The 13,484-nt window shown below is 37.4% G+C and overlaps 1 protein-coding gene across 3 annotated transcripts in view; it reads right to left on the bottom strand.

Annotated features, from left to right (window-relative positions):
- The window catches only part of LOC149567171 (DNAJ heat shock N-terminal domain-containing protein), a 62,266-nt gene that overhangs the window by 17,306 nt on the left and 31,476 nt on the right, over nt 1-13,484 (bottom strand). Inside the window, exon 5 of one of the 3 annotated variants that reach the window (XR_016362355.1) lies at nt 7,619-7,733. The exons of 1 other annotated variant lie outside the window; for it this stretch is intronic. The gene's annotated coding sequence lies outside the window, so the exon portion shown is untranslated. The remainder of the gene's footprint in view (nt 1-7,618; nt 7,734-13,484) is intronic. One more of the 3 variants, XR_016362354.1, reaches the window with a different exon arrangement.

The following is a 13,484-nucleotide window of genomic DNA, read 5'->3' on the forward strand; positions in this document are numbered from 1 at the left end:
ACACAAGTGGAAAAACTTGAGGCCACTAGATTGCACATTGAGGGGGAGGGATTGAAAATGGGGAGTTCAATAGAGAATGTGCAAGCCACTATGCCTACGACTAGCAAAACCACACCCACAACCTAAGTCACAAGGTTCGAGTTTGAGTTCGAATTCGACGACAATGGAGTTCGGATGAAATTCGATAAGGCAAGAAAATCGAAAAAAATTCAACATTAAGTTCGTCTTATATAATTTTCCAAAACAAATGTATACATCATTTATTATTGAATGTTTATGAGTTTCATTCGAAGAAATTAACCATCTTTACTAATAAAATAATAAAAATATTAATAATCATTAAATATATATATATATATATATATATATATATATATATATATATATATATATTAGTAATCATAAATTTATATACAAAACATTAATGTTTTTCTAATAAAAATAAATAAAATGTATATGATAAATATAAATGTCTTCCTAATAAATATATAAAATTAACATATATTTAATAAAGTTATAAAATGTTAAAAAATACAATAATATTTTTATTATTACAAAAGACTTAAATTTTTTTTATAAACTTAAACCTAAAACATAAAATGAAAATCGTTATAAACTTACCATGGAGATGGCCGCCGGGAGATTGAAACCTAAACATAAAACGAAAATAATTAAAACAAAGCGTGGATGGCCGTCGAGAGCTGGGCAAGATTGAGCGCAGGAACGATAAGGTTGAACGAAATGGTTTTAGTGTTCACCCTTTGGATGACGTGAACGCTAATCACATGCTTCAGAATCTTAAATATGATCTGATGCATGCATCTTCATTGTCGTAATAGTTTTATTGCCCTAACCATCTTTTAGTTTCATGCGTTTTTCAACAAACGAAGGGCAATATCCTGCAAAGCACGGCAATAACATATCTTTTCTGCAAAACGGCAACAAACTTACGGCCATACGATTTTTTCACGAATTTGAGTGAATTTTATTCATATTTTATGGGTTCGCCAAATTTCGAATTTGATGTCGAAAATTCGGCGAACCCTGTGACTTAGCCCACAACCACTACCACTCCCACTACTAGTAGAGGAAGGGGCAAGAAGACCAAAAGAGAAACAAATATTGCCGATTTGCTTAATGTACAAGCAAAAGAGAAGGCTAAAGAATCTATTGGTAGGTTTATGTTTGCTCATGGGATATCATTTTGTGTGTCATTTTCCTCATTTTATAAACAAATGTGCAAAGAAATATGTTGTTGGTCCCTCATTTGTACAATTTGGAGAGAAAAAACTACACACCACTATCCTTTATAAAGAGTATTCAAAAGATAGCACTTTGATGGAGGATATGAGACAAACATGGATGAGTGATGAATGCTCTATCGTCATGGATGGGTGGACTAATATCAAGCATTGGCCACTCATCAATCTTATTGTCACTAGCACAACAAGCTCTTGTTTTCTTAGAGCTATTGATGTTCAAGGAAAAGGAAGAATGCATCCTTCCGATTTCAGATTTTGAGGGATGTGATAGTTTGGACCTTCAAATGTTGTGCAAGTAGTCACTAAATCAACCAAGGTGTGTAAGTTAACTGGATTAATGGTGGAAAGTACTTATAGAGTCTAGACACTTTTTTTGTACATGTTGTGTACATGCATTTGATAACACCTTGAAGGACATTGGAAATTTAGATTGGGTAAAGGCTATGGTGTCTGAGCCTAGAGATGTGCAGATATTTATTTGTAATCATCAAATATCTCTTGCATTATTTTAGTTGAGGACATTTTCCAAGAATTCCTCAAGCCCGTGGAGACTAGATATGCTAGCTACTTCATTTTGTTGGAGCGGATGCCAGAGGTCCAAGAGGCCTTACAATCCATGGTTGACACTACAAAGTGAAATTGATGGCATGAATCAAGCACCCCGAATGGAATAAGTGTGGAACAAAGAATTCTAGATGATAATTGGTGGTCCACAATGAGGTAAGAAACTTAAATAATTGTTATTGCTGATTTAATAAGATTATTTCTGATTTTAGCATTTGCTGATTTTATTATTTAAGAATTAACAATTTTAAAATTTATGATGTTTCCACTTGTAACTTGCTAGCATTTGCAAATACATTTGATCCTTCATTGACCCTATTGTGCGGGTCATTAGATATGTTGATATTGACTCTCCTAGCCTTGGAGAGATTTATGAGACCTTTGATAGCATGCTTGGGCAGATAGAGCAAGTTATTCATGCCAAGGATCCAGTTTTGTAAGGAGCATTGTAAGCCCATTGTGATGCGACAGTGGAAACTTATGAGCACCCAGCTTCAAACGAAAGCTTGTAAATATCAATCATAAATGAATGGTGTGCACGAAGACCTTGGAGAGTGGCTCCATCTAAAAATGAGGAGGTGAGTCTCAAATCTAAAATCTTAAGTTTTTTCAATTTAAATGTGAAATAGCAAGCTGCAAAATAGATCTCTTTAATCTTCAATGTTCATTAATCATTATTTGGCATTTGTTAATTTAATATGTTTTATATTTGTTCAACTTTGGTGACCTTCAAGACCCTTGCAAAAATGTTCAATAAGATAGATGTTGGTACTCTTTGGGAGCAAAGGCTTGTCTTTGCCAATCTTCGTGGTCCAACCTTTAGTAGGCCAGAGGAGAAGATAGATAGAGCTAAGTTATCTCAAAGGGACCCTATTGGATGGTGGACGTGGCATGGTGAAGATCAGTGTTACCTGGGGACACATCCCCGACATATTTTCAGCCGTCCCCGTCCCAGAAACGTCTCGAAGACTTGGGGACACCTAGGGGACTCTGACTTTAACTTGTAGAAAAAATCAAACCGACTCTCAAAGTAATACAAATTTGGCAAATGAATTCTGTTGATTCTTGTATTTTAAGGTTCTTTTATGTATAAGTACATGCTTTATCCATGTTTTCATATAAGTATTTTGAATTTCTCTATATATTTTAATTTTTCCTATTGTTATATAGCCATCCCCATTTGCCGTCTTTGAAATCGGCAAAAAAATTGCCATCCCAGTGTAACAAACGGTTTTTCATAACAAAACATAGACAATTTATAAAGATTTTTTCCCAACAAATTACTGAACAAATAACTGAATTCCTTTTCATAAGACATTAACTATTTAACTACCAACAATTAACTGAAATAACCATGTTCAACTGAGATCAACTGAAATAATGATCAACTATAATAACCATATTAACGATTAACTGAAAATAACTGTATCAATGATCAACTAAAATAACTAGAATAACGATTAACTAAAATAATTGTATCAATGATCAACTTAACTGAATTTAACTGTCACTATAATAACAATTAACTAAAATAACTGTATCAATGATCCTCTGTAATAACTGGAATAACGATTAACTATCCTTTTCTACATACAAGGAAAGTAAATGCTTAACATGAAAAGAAGAAAAAAAAACATACAAGTATTATCCAGTGAGTCTTTAGTTGGTTGTGCAAGCCTCAGCTAAAAGAAGCATTGAATTAGGCTTAACCTCCCAACCTCGGACCATACTTATCCCCACACAATCTATTGAATTAGAAAGGCCCTTCCTAACCCGAGATCAAGCTTGGGATACTTTTAATCTAACCACCTGAGTTTTCCGGTGTTTAGAATGTCCACACAGTTATGGACGGACATGTCTAAATAACTAGCACCATTGACATCAAGTGATCTTAGATGGAAAACATGCCTTTAAATGACCTTGGCCAAGGTTTTTCTAATGGGTTCAATGACTCGATCACCACTGCTCGACTTGACAACAAGGGAAAATCAATATGGACAAGCATGAGCTATTAAGTAAAAGTATTTAGTTTTATTGTATCATATCTGATTTCACTTCCATGTCATTGCAGATTCCATCTCACCTCTTCACCTTTTCCATGGCTATATAGCCGGTGAGTCCTAGGTGCTCGGAATCTCAGAGCAATTGGCTTTGTCTGTTGATTTATGAAAATTGTATAGTTCCGACTTTCACAATCTGTGATTTGAGAGTTTATGTTCTTTAAGACTTGCAGAATTAAATATCATTCAATTCTGATTTTTAGTGGCAAAAATTAATTCATAATTCCATGTCATGGATATTTAATATGGTTTATGGTAAACAACTCCCGAATGTTATTTAAGTGTGATGAATATAATCTGCAGCTTACTGCTATAGAAATTGAAATGCAATAACAACTGTTAATAGAATAGCAAAACTTGGAATTTGATTAACCACATGACCTAGTATAATCCATAAATGTCTGGAGTCTTCCTAGATGCTTACGTATCAACTCTTCTTTGATTTACTTCCTAGGCGTAACCACAGTGTGTAAATACAATCACAACTTCAGCAAGGAAGGAATAACATAAGGCCGACTGTAACAAGAATAGCACTGCTATAAAATGCAGAGGTTTCGAATGAAATTTTGCAGAGATTCAAATGGTATTTGTAGAGTATTGGGTTGTAGATGGAAGCCAGAAATGAGCAAGGAAATTGGGAATAAGAAAGGAAGTCAGAAATGTGATTTTGCATATCTTCGTCTCTCCCGACCTCATGATATATATTAAAGGTTAAAGGACTCTTTGGCTTCCAAGAAGCCATAACATAAAAAAAATGTCTTGGCTCTTGAATGCCAAATAAATGTGCCGAGTGTTCAATTGGTTTTAAGCAAGAAAAAGAATAAAAGGATGGAAGGAGATTTGAAGGTTAAAAATCAAAAATATTGTGGTTTATATCGATCTACATACACGTAGATATATTTGTGAGGTGACATCATTTTATTATAAAGAAAATAGTATTATGGTGTCACTTTATTTTATATCTATGTGTATGTACATAGGTATATATTATAATAATATGGTAAAAGATCATTCAAAATCCTTTGAGGTACGTATTATATTTTAATTAAATTATTTTATGTTTTAAATTGTTTATTTAATAGCTCATGCAGGTCCTTCAGTTGTATCCTGGAGTTCAAGTCACTAGGTCCTTATCAAGGCAATTTAAGGTCATACCTGTCAATCCTGATGACTGGACTAAGCTAGTATCCCATTCTGTTGATCCCATTTAGCAATGCTTCCCCCCTTCATCTTCTCCTGCAATCACCTATGCAATACTTCCACGATAATAACAAGTTCCATAATAATTTTCATATAGACATTTAAAAGAATTTAATTATTAAACATAATTCCAAAATCAAGCAACTGCTAAACATCACATGACAAATAATGGATAACGACCATCTTCATTAATAGTTAATACAATGGATATAAATAACTACCTACTTCACATAATTATGAAAGAAAAATCCGTTCAATCTAATGGCTATGAGCAAATTTAAAATTAGGTCAAAAATTGGGATATAGCACCCGGAAACCTGTCCCACTATCCCAAGCTGAGAATTCTTGTCATTTGTCCTCTTTCACAAATTGCACGCTCCTCTATTACAATCTATAGAGCGGAAATGGTCAACATAAAGCTTCATCCAAACAATCAAGAGGAACAACCTAACCTCTAAAAGATTGAAGAAGTTACTGGTTGTTCACAATGTATTGCGGCTACAGGATCAACAGACTCCTCAGTATCATCAAACTCTAGCATTACATTGAGATGTTAATCCCAAGGATGCTATGCAGGTTGAGGCAGATGAGACACCTCCAAGATTGTTTGGGATTCCATTGGAAGAGGACCCTTTGCCTACCTCTACCAGTAACTCAAAGGCTGACTCTAATTTTGATTTAGATTCGGATTCGCAGAGGACAGCCATGTATTTGTCATATACTATTTGCAAATACATATTGATTTTGATTATTATGAGCATCTGATTATGAAGTTCTAATCTATGTTATTGTTTATTGTATACCCTTAGTATTTTAGTTGGACTTCTCTTAATGTAATTTTGATTTCATGCATGATACTTGGAGCCTTTAGACATTTTTGCTCTATGTAACAATATATTTTACAATGTAAGTGTTTAGTTTTGAATTTTTTTAATTTCAATTTGCTATGTTTTGAACGTCTAAAATGTCTATGATGAAAGGTTATCAATGTATTGATCTCTCTCTCTCTCTCTCTCTCTCTCTCTCTCTCTCTATATATATATATATATATATATATCAAATCTCTTTTTTTTTAATTGTCGTCCCTTAAGGTCCCGTCCCCTAAATTTTGGCTCTAACCCATACCCGTACCGGAAACACATTCCCATCCCCTAAAACATCCTTGTCCCCAAAACTCCGTGGAGCATAGGCTGCAACCTATTTAAATCTGCTTTCTTTTTGTCCTTCCAATCCCCAAATCAATCCTAGTTTAATAGGAATTTTCTATGGTAGTGTAACAGAGAGAATAAATTTCCTCTCCTTAGCTAGAAAAGGTTTATACGCTTGAAGTCTTGCAGCGGTGTTAGTGTTAAGACCTTAGACATGCAAAACTTGGCCTTCAGAAAAAACCAAGCAGATAGGCTTTTAAGCTTTAGATGATCCAAATGCAAACTAGAGCTCCTCGTTCAAACAAAAATCTGAGTATAAGATGCTCACAGGTTCTTCCTGTTAGTTTCAAATTTTATGATTCACAACATTATCAACTCTAATCTTTCATGAAATTCAATTCTTTTAAAGAGTCATATGCAACAACCGTGAATCTTGCTATTTGTTGACCAACGGTCAACCAATGGTGAGAAACATGTTTCTTTGTTGCAATCTAATTGTGTTTGACACTCAACCAGAATGACCCTCAACACAGTGTCTGAGGTGGGAATACTGATAAATCATCAAACGCCTCCAAGTTGAACCTAGCTTATATCTGCACACCAAAACCTTGAATCTAGTGGCCATGAGAACAAGTTTGGGAGACTGGAGAAAACTAGGATAAGCTACAGCTTCCAAAAAATTGTAGGAACAGAAGTTTTAAGCGAGTGCATCCCCTTTTGAATTTTTCTGCACCAAACCTTTTCTCTGCTACAATGCCTGTTTTTTTATCTTGAATATTCACCAAAATGCTCTACATAAAAATTAGGGGAGCAATAACATGATATTAGTATCAATATTGTTAAGGAACAAAATAGCTAAATCTGACAATGAAGGCAGTAAGAGGCAGGAAACATCTGCCCTCAATCTGCTTGCTCAAATGCACCGACGAAAATCTTTTTATTTTCTGTATTGTATTTGACAAACAGCAATAAAATTGTCTTACTCTCCTTCCCACAGGATTCTTTCTCTGCTGAATAATCACAAATACATTCTTCCTGTAAATTCTCCAGCTCAGAATGATGGAAAAACCTAGCTCATCGAAAATCCCTCTCCACACAGGCGCAGCACACAGCTTAGCAGTTTAAAAGTCCTCTTTTTAATTATGTTTATTTATTGAATTTATTTTAATATCTTTAAAGTTTCAACTTTACATTTTAATGTTTTAAGAATGTGATGGCCCACTAAGACCAAGGGTCTTCTTTGAACAATATTTTGTGTTAGAAACTTAAACTTCATCTCTTTCATTCTAGAGTTCTTGATGATCAAGCTATTAAAATAACTCCAAACTTGCAACTTCAAACTTCCCTGCAAAATAATAGGTACAAATTAAAACTTCAGATTTACCTGCTATCTTGATTTGCTGCATTATCGTGCATGCAATCTTTAAATTGCAACTCTTGAAATCTTCTCTTTCAGCATCACCAAGCCTGCAATTCAAATGCGCATCAACAGATTGATGCTGAAATGGTAATTGTACAGTTAATTATAGTGCTATAAAATCTTTACATAAAGGAGAATCTCTAGTGAAAAACAATATTAAGCCCCAACACTGTATGAAGTATCAGCCCATGGAACCATGAAGATGGACAAAGTGATGAAAAACAGCAACAAGTCCTTGGTAAGAATTTTATGACAGTTTGTTTAAGGTTGAATGAGCAACCAATTCAAAGTATACAGACGCAATAATAGAAAACACAATTTTCAATTTTGCAGCCAATCCAGCTTTTTTTCCTTAACAAACAGAATTGGATAAGACATGAGAAACAAATAATTTGCAATTCCAAATTTTATCAGAATTACAACACAAACCCCAATCCATGGGCCTTCTATATGAAATAAAAATTGTCTACTATAAAAAAGCATATTACCAGTGTTATAGCCACAAAAAAGTGATATTTTGTTCACTTTCAAGTTAAAATCTTGTCTTTCTATTGAGTCAATGTTTATGTTTCAGAGCTTATTCTTGTCTATATTTGTCGTCTTTCTTCTATATTTTTGCAGATCTAAGGAAGAATAGCTTTCAAAACACTAATGGCAAGGAAAATAATGGAATTCAATTATCAAGAAGTAGTTCTCACTGCCTTCCATCACCTTTCAGCAATTAAATGGATGGTGAGAACCCTAGAAGGCCAATAGCATCAAAATTGACAAGGCAATTGAAACACAGGAGAGGTTGATAGGATCAGCAAGTAGAACATGACATTTTCACAATGCCTTAATTACCTAACTGTGCTCCCTGGGGACATGTTACCTGCCAAAAATGGCCCCATGCCCAATAGATGATGTTTCGGAGATGAGGAGATGGGTAGGAAATGTCCCCACACTATTACCCCCTTTCGCAAGAAACAGGAAACATTAAACATCCCTGGTCCATTTTTTCAGACAGTGCTTAGGTAGGTCAAGAGATGGCTAGCTGTCCCCTATGACCCAAATGCTTTTTTCTGTCTTTCAAAAAAATGGAGGAAAAAGCAACAAATGGACCCACAAGGGCCTGCACACCCCTTCAAACTAAACATAAACCTAAGACAGCTCCAGAAACAAGCTTTTGAAAAGTCATTTTATATACTTCTTTAAGAGGATTTATGCAGCTAATTAGTCTTTGAGCTAGTGACAATTATAGAGGTTAACCATCCATTGGTTATAGCCGTGACAATTATAGAGGTTAACCATCCATTGGTTATAGCCGTGACAATTATAGAGGTTAACCATCCATTGGTTATAGCAGCTAACTGTTGTCTTAATGTTACATTTTTTCTTGATGTGAAAACCCATTAAGAATACCTCTAGGAACACCTTCCTCGATCTAGCTAAGCCTAAAGTGCAGGAGAAACTACCCACTCTCCTCAACTGACCTTTAACCCTCAATCTATTGATAATTTACCTTCTTGATGGCAAACCCTTACCCTGAAGGTAAGATAAATTCTAGGATTCTGGGATAGCAGTTTTTAGAACCTAACAAATTTGATTTTTTCAACTTCAGAAAGCCAACTTTTATTAAACATAGTTATAAACTCCCTGACCAAATATCACACACGGTAGACTAATCCTTTTTTTGAAGCTTTGAAGTGGACTAATCTTCTCTCTCACTTTTCATTATGGTGCTTTAGATATGATATATGGGTATAATTGGAAATCAAATGAAGAAATTAAGTCTTAGATACAGTCTGTTGTGTTATAGGTATAAGTATAAAACTATTTTTCAGCTGGTATTTACAATTTTATTGTCCTTCACTGTAACGGGTGCATCATTAATCAAAACTGAAATCCTTCTCAAAAAATTGTCTTCTTATGCTTGTGCTCTTGGAGATTGTACTATCAAACACCTTCACTTGATTTTCTGGGCCATTAGTACTCCATCTAGCAGATGAAATCTAGGGGGTAGTCTAAATGGTTGAAGAATCCAACAAGAGAATAAAGGATTATGCTAAATTCCAGTCTCACTTATAAAGTGTACATACTGCTTGAGAGGCAGTTTTAGTGAGGGTAGTTTTCCATTTTTAGTTTGGTGTGTGTTGTTTTGGCTTTACAGCATTCAATGCAATCCATTTTGGTTTTTAGTTATTGAGCTTTGATAAGTAGCAAAGATCATGTGAATGCTATCATTTTCCTTTATAACTGTCAAGGGGAGGTTGAAGGTTTTTTGTTCATGGTGATCAATATAAATTGGTAGGTCTTGCTTGTAGAAGCATGCAAACCAAAGGGAAAAGTAATCTTAGGTGGATGTCACCAGGTGATTACAAGCATTGTTGCAAAACTCTGCAAGTATTTTTGAATGGCAACTATTTCCACCAAAAACTCAGACTTTGCTTGCCAAGTTTATGGCAAAAACTCGTCACATTTTGGCCAAAAACTCAATAGTAGAAGAATATAATGCCTGGGATGCAAAAAAACCTCATTCTAATTTTCATTTTGACTGATTTCTTTTGATCCTCCAGTGAAAAAATGCCCTCTCAACCTTCAACGAAATCATTTGCAGCAATTTTGTGTCAAGTTTGTAGTTCATCCAGCTGTAAGTGCGATTGGAGCTTGTTTGAGGCCATCCACATGAAGATGAATATGCTAGCTCAGAAATGTCTCAATGACCTTGTCTTTATGCAATATAATCTTTGGTTGTGCACAAGGTAGATAAAATAAGATAAAGATAAAAATATTAATGTCCAACAAGAGACCAACTAGGGTCTAAGGTACTAGAGGATACAACAGTACAAGAAAGAACGAAACAGCTGGCACACCAAACGGTGTCCGGGAAATTGCTTAACATGAAACCAACAAATGGGGAACAAAAGAAAGAATATGGATCCTTGCTCCGTGAAAAGAAGTCAAGCACTGAAGGATAAGGCTCAATACAAAAAGGGGTCCGAACCCATCTCAAGGAAGCACTGGAAGTAAGGTGTCGTCGTCCATGAAAATTGTGTCGAGGTCTAACTGATCTGGTATGTCCGGAGATGGGTGTAGTGAGTTGTCGCTTCATACCTCACGAAGAAAACAAGGACGGAAAAAAAGTTGTGATGAGCTGATCAGAGGCCTGACTCTAAAGAAGCATGAGCTGTAAAGTATGGTCCCGTAGCTGGGAGGTCTCTCAGAGATAAAGAGATAAACACCACTGGTCGGAATAGCTGAAGAAGGCTGAAAGGGATCTGCAGTCTCTGAAAAGACAATAGAACCTGCCTCTAATCTCATAGTAGATAGGGCACCTGAAAATGAAATGGGTCTCAGTCTCAGCCTCAAATAAAGTACAAAGACGAAAAATCCGATCCTCACAAGGCAGGTGGTGATCCATTTGGCACCGAAGATGGTGGGAACCGACTCTGAACAACCCCAAGGAGATGTGTAGGCCGTAACTCCAGTGTTGGCTCAAGTACTAGGGATGCACAATAATCTTGTCCTATATATCCAGGAAGTGCTCTGAATAAAAGGCCATCCGCAGGCACAAACCCCTAGGAGGGTTGGTCCAAGTCATGGTGATGTATTGTCTATATATATCAAGCCTGACATGCCTATTCAACTCCTGCTATGAGGGGAGGAGATGGGCAGGAGCATCTAGGGAGAACTGATATGGTGGAAGACAATCAATGTCAAATCCCAACTGAACTCAATAAGGTAGTAGCCTAGGTGTACCAATTGCGAGCCCTAGATCCCTTGGCAGAACTGGCAATATCAACTGAGGAGCAGTAAGCAAGGTAGGAGTATTTGTGACGACCATCAACGGAGTCAGCAAAGCCTCTAAGGCAGTGGATGAACTAGATCAGATCAAAGATAGCACTAAGTCGAAACGAATGAGCCCCAATTCTGCCAAAATAATACTATGTGGAGTGTAACAGTGATAGTGGATAATCCGACGAAGGAGAAGGGCCTGAACCCGTTCGATCGAGGCCCAATTAGAATCCAAAAGAGGTCCCCAAATCACTGAGCCATATAAAACTGTCGATCTGATCAAGGAGTCTAGAAGAGATAACTTGGACTTGGTGTCCTAAAAGTGATGTTGAAAATACTATCTCCCAATAAGGGCGAGGGAGCCCAAAACCTTGGCCACCGGGGGTAGATGAGCAAGTCTCATGCTGAAGCGGGGGCTAAAGAACTTGACCCCAAGATAAGTATATGAGGAGACAATCTCAATCGGATGGCCCTGGAAGCTAAATCGAAGATGTGAGGTCTTAAGTCCGTTGAAAACCATAACCCGAGTTTTACTCAAGTTCACCACAAGCTAATGTTGATCGCAAAAAGAAGCCAATCTATCAATAAGCCTCTGGAGCCCCTCTGTAGAGGAGACCAACAAAGCCACATCATCTGCAAATAGGAGGATAGAGATCATAACCTAGTGTAACTAACAAACATCATTGGGGAGCGAAGTCTCACGGAGAAAGGTCTCCAACTCATCAGGGGGAGAGGGGGCAGCCCTGTTTCATGCCGATGGTACTTTGAATCTGCTTTGAAAGACCCTCCGAAGTCCTAAATCTGCCAACCACAATCTCATAAAATCTCATAATCATTGTCAATTGTCAAGAGAATATCTGAAATACCAATGTCCCTAAGGCTCCAGAAAAGGGCCCCCGAGGAACAGAGTCAAAAGCCTTATGAAAATCTATGAAACAACAGTAGACTTTCATAGAACGGTGTCGTGTCTCCTCAATGATAGTCCGTAAAGTCAGAATGTGGTCCATCGTTTGAAAGTCAGAATGGAACCCTGCCTGCCCTCTGGCGTGAATCTACCTCCTGTCAAACTGTTTGGAGAGGATAGTGTTCAAGACAGTAGCATAAAGCTTGGCAAAGGTGTGTCCAATCATGATGGTTCTATAGTCGTCAATGTCCAAAACCAACCCAGACTTGTAGATCGGATAAATCACGTGTCTCAACCAAGAAGCAGGGAACCCAGTACACACCACTTTGTTAAAGAGCATCGGAAGAAAGGAGCACAGAATTGGGGCATCGAGCTTGAAAAGCTCCACCTAAAAACCTTCATCCATAGCTCTGCTACATCTCATAAGTCTGATGACCTCGCTAACAACGGATGGAGTAAAAAGATGGCAATGGGTGGGGGTGTAGGATGAATGGGTTGTTGGCTAGGGATATCGTACAGAGTGGAGGCATGGGACAAAAAAGAGTGTCAGTCAAGGGTGGAGGGTGGGGGAGGGTGACGGGGGAACATGGGACACCAGAAGGCTTTTAGGTCATGGGCAAGCGTATCGCAAAGAGATATGCACTGCATATCAATGAACAACCACTTCTTGTGACAAAGAAAGTGATGGTACGAGGAACGCATCTGAGTGTATGAAGGGGAACTAGCAGCAAAAGAGGCATGCAGGGAGCAGTGGAAAGACTTACACTCATCATCAAACCAAAGGTTCATGGGGCAGGATTTATGACTAGCATGGGAAGAGGGGGAGGGAGAGGTGTGGTGAGGGATGGAGAGGAGGGCAGCCCCCCAAATGCCAACGTCCAAATGGTCAAATAAGGACGAGGCTTGGGAGGAATCCAAGAAGCAGTCATGGGAGAGAAGTTGCTTGAGGTGGAGGGTGAAGAGGTAGCAGTCGCACTTAAAAAGCAAAAAGTGGTATAGGGGCACAAAGGTGAAGGCGGAAGAGGAAGCAAGAGGGGTGGGGATGGCACGGTGGAGTGGACGACAAGACTGAGGATGGAGTGGTCAGCCAAAGAGAGCGGGTGATGCAGAAGCGGCTAATGGAGGGGATAATCGAGGCAAGCGCAAGAACAC

Source organism: Cupressus sempervirens, chromosome 3 (genome assembly GCF_028749045.1).
Source record: "Cupressus sempervirens isolate cs-2001-9-10 chromosome 3, ASM2874904v1, whole genome shotgun sequence".
NCBI lineage: Eukaryota > Viridiplantae > Streptophyta > Pinopsida > Cupressales > Cupressaceae > Cupressus > Cupressus sempervirens.